A 4,328-nucleotide genomic window follows, 5' to 3' on the forward strand; every position below is an offset into this window, starting at 1 on the left:
TGCAGAAAGAAGCAGTCACTGTTTGCGCTACATTATAGAAGGAATGACCGAGAAGCTTTACAGAGTATTATTAGACACCGGTGACATGACTAGTCTGCAGAGACCATTGGCAATTTAACAACACGTGGAGTGCCCTGGGCAAAAAGTGCCCAAACAAGTACAAGAAGCTACGACAGGACTCCACGATCATAGGCATTACATATTTTGAATGGGAAAAGCTTGTCAAAGTTTAATCATTGATGTTAGCAAGGAGATGTTTGTTTAATATATTGGAATTGGAAAACCTTGTCAAAATTTGCTCATTGATGTTAGCCAGAAGACATGCATTTGATATTTTTGAGTGGGACGCCCTTGCTGTGAGCAGCTTTGAGTGTTTTTTCCTATTCCTGTGTTCAGTTTAGAAGTAAATAGTTACTCTGCTGAGATATTCCTGTGTTAAGAGTTTGTTCTGAATATTGTCTATGTAATGCCAGGCCTTGTGTTTGATTGCAAAGTTGAGCTTGGAATGTTGTGGCATGCGGCATCACGAGCTGTTCACTGTGCCTCCTGAGAATAATGCTTCGTATTGTTTTGCATGTCGATCTAATGCCAGTGGTTTGCTTGTTAAGAAGATCATCCTCTTCTGTTGTTTCCGTGCTTAAGAAGTTCATCATCTGATGTTTCATTCATAGCCTATATGACAAGTCGGGTAGGTTAGACGTGAAACCATATGATCTTCCGACCAACTCATGATATTAGGCCGTGATTGGATCATTGTTTTCCAACCAAAACTGCTTGTAAAACTGACGCTTGTAAATTAAACCAGATGGTCTCGGGCAAAGGCGCTTGGTTGGTCGATTTCGACTAGTAAAATATCGGAAGTACTTCACACACGATAAAAATGCTGAACGACACTCGGACGATTGCTAATCCAGCCGTTAGCTGATGTTTCAGCCTTGACCATGGATGGCATGATACGCACATCGTGCATGTGTCGTCTGGTAATGTCGTCCATATAGCAGTGCTCGTAAAATATACATTGGTGTCTCAAATTACACGCGTAACCCGCCGGTTTTACTTACAGACCTTGGGCCCTCGGTTTCATTACGCATGTATTTTACATGTTGTTTCCGATGACGAGTAAATTACACTTGTATGTTAATACATGTTTGAAATAAACCTGAGCTCCCAAGCGCGGCCTTACTGTTTCATGCCCTCTCAGTTTCTCAAAGGTGCTCATAGGTGTCCGATGATCCTGGCTTCCTGAATGAGCAGCGGCCACTGTATCAGACCATCCGTAGGGCCCGCGAGGCCCTCTCCGTTGTCCTTCGAGTTGTTGCGCTCATCGTGGCGCCGAGCATTGTTAACATCATCAACGAACATGAGGATTCAGGAGATGACTTTATTTTGACTGGATGACACTAGGGACCCACTAGGGCCATAGCCGTACGTACGCAAGTGCCTCCTTATTATGTACAACTATATTTTTTTTGCTTTCTCCTGGTTTCCTGACATCACGGTCCCACACCATTGTCAACCTATGTAGTCAATATAAACGAGAGAATTGCACAAGGTGCGGCCGACAGCTGGGACCAAGCAGCTCGAGCAGTATTTATGTTTTTGAGGCTTGAGCGCTGCAGAGTTTTTCTTGGCGATGATTTCGTTGTTGTTCAGAGGAGAGCAGGGTATTAACTGGGAGGGCTGTGGCCCATCTAGACAAGGCCAGATATCCAGCCCAGATACTAATTTTTTCAAGATGAAAATGGCTATCCCAGCTATACGTCTTTTTGAGGAATACCCAGGCAAGGTCAACTTGTTATTCTCCGCCCCGCTGGGCTGCAAATCTTTCCTAGGAGGGATGCATTAGGCTTAACAGGAAAATGGGCTTTAAAAAAATAATAAATGGATGTAATTATAAAAACTGGGCAGTAACTATAAAAAATGCACCAAACACGAAATTAGTTTATAAAATATTATTTATGGATTTTGAAAATCTTAAATTTTCATTATTGCATGCGCAATGTTTCGTTGGATTTTTACGTAATACAAATTTATATTTAATCTGACTAGAAATTTGGGGATAAAAATATTTCGGATCCCATCAAAATGTGGGCAATTTTATTGAATTTTGTCTTCAACGGTTGGTTGAAATTATTAATCGTTGTCCTAGCTAGAAAATGGGTTGTACCTTTAAAAAACTGTAAACGGGCTGTTGTAAATTCCATTAGAATTCAAAAATGGGTTGTATATTCTTACAAAACGCAAATGGGCTATAAGTTCTCTGCCACACACTTGTGGGCCTACTAAGTGACGCGTCCCCTAAAAAAATAAGTTGACGCGTATGCAAGGCTTTGTCAACTTATTATAGTCAACACACGGTTCTAGCAGCAGTGGCCGTTGGATGTCTATGCAATGGATGTCATGCTTCTTCTTCAATCTCGGATATTCTTAGCTTTGGCCGCCCAAAAAATGATTCCTCCCGCTGACATCTGGGGCGCACCGTTTCGGAGGCTGACCTGTGGGCCTACTAACTTGGAGCATACCAAGGGCTTTGTCAACTTAGTCAATATAAATGATTCTAGCTTCAGTGACCATACGATGTCCATCCAACGGCCGTAGTGCTTCTTCAACCTCTGGTCTTCTTGGTCCAGCCGCCCAAAGCAGCGCCGGTCGTGCCACCTGCTCCTGCCTCCCGTGGCCGGCTGTGCTGCCGCGGAGGCCTCACCGCCCCCTGATACGTCTCCAACGTATCTATAATTTTTGATTGCTCCATGCTATATTATCTACTGTTTTGGACATTATTGGGCTTTATTATCCACTTTTACATTATTTTTGGGACTAACCTATTAACCGGAGGCCCAGCCCAGAATTGCTGTTTTTGCATGTTTTAGGGTTTCGAAGAAAAGGAATATCAAACGGAGCCAAAACCCTAATTCCACCGCCGTAACTTTCTGTATCCACGAGATCCCATATTGGGGCCTGTTCTGGAGCTCCGCCGGAGGGGGCATCAATCACGGAGGGCTTCTACATCAACACCATAGCCTCTCCGATGAAGTGTGAGTAGTTTACCTCAGACCTACGGGTCCATAGTTAGTAGCTAGATGGCTTCTTCTCTCTTTTTGGATCTCAATACAATGTTCTCCCCCTCTCTTGTGGAGATCTATTCGATGTAATCTTCTTTTTGCGGTGTGTTTGTTGAGATGATGAATTGTGAGTTTATGATCAAGTCTATCTATGAATAATATTTGAATCTTCTCTGAATTTATGTATGATTGGTTATCTTTGCAAGTCTCTTCGAATTATCAGTTTTGTTTGGCCTACTAGATTGATCTTTTTTGCAATGGGAGAAGTGCTTAGCTTTGGGTTCAATCTTGCGGTGTCCTTTCTCGGTGACAGTAAGGGCAGCAAGGCACGTATTGTATTGTTGCCATCGAGGATAACAAGATGGGGTTTTCTTCATATTGCATGAGTCTATCCCTCTACATCATGTCATCTTGCTTAAGGCGTTACTCTGTTTTTACTTAATACTCTAGATGCATGCTGGATAGCGGTCGATGAGTGGAGTAATAGTAGTAGATGCAGGCAGGAGTCGGTCTACTTGTCTCGGATGTGATGCCTATATACATGATCATACCTAGATATTCTCATAACTATGCTCAATTCTGTCAATTGCTCAACAGTAATTTGTTCACCCACCGTAGAATACTTATGCTCTTGAGAGAAGCCACTAGTGAAACCTATGGCCCTCGGGTCCATCTTTATCATATTGATCTCCTCCTACTTAGTTATTTCCTTTGCTATTTACTTTGCCTTTATTTTACTTTGCATCTTTTATCATAAAACACCAAAAATATTATCTTATCATATCTATCAGATCTCACTCTCGTAAGTGGCCCTATAGGGATTGACAACCCCTATTTGCGTTGGTTGCGAGGATTTATTTGTTTTGTGCGGGTGCGAGGGACTCGCGCGTAGCCTCCTACTGGATTGATACCTTGGTTCTAAAAAACTGAGGGAAATACTTACGCTACTTTGCTGCATCATCCCTTCCTCTTCGAGGAAAACCAACGCAGTGCTCAAGAGGTAGCACCCCCATACTACTACCACCGCTGGCTAGGCCATCCCTCCACTCACCCACACCCCCTGTTATTCTGCGGTGACGGCAGCCTCACACCGCAGCCGAACCAGTGAACGCTCGTACTCCTCTCCGCGTGGGCATCCACTGCTGTGTCTTGCCCGGCTCCGCGTCGTCCCCTTCCTAGGCCTCGCCGTCGTCCACCGCCGTGGTGCTCTCGACACGGTGTGGTCAATGTGGTCAACGACCGACTTCCATCGGAAGAGTACTGTAC

Source organism: Triticum urartu, chromosome 5A, assembly GCF_056163025.1.
Source record: "Triticum urartu cultivar PI428250 chromosome 5A, HENAU_Tu73, whole genome shotgun sequence".
Taxonomy (NCBI): domain Eukaryota; kingdom Viridiplantae; phylum Streptophyta; class Magnoliopsida; order Poales; family Poaceae; genus Triticum; species Triticum urartu.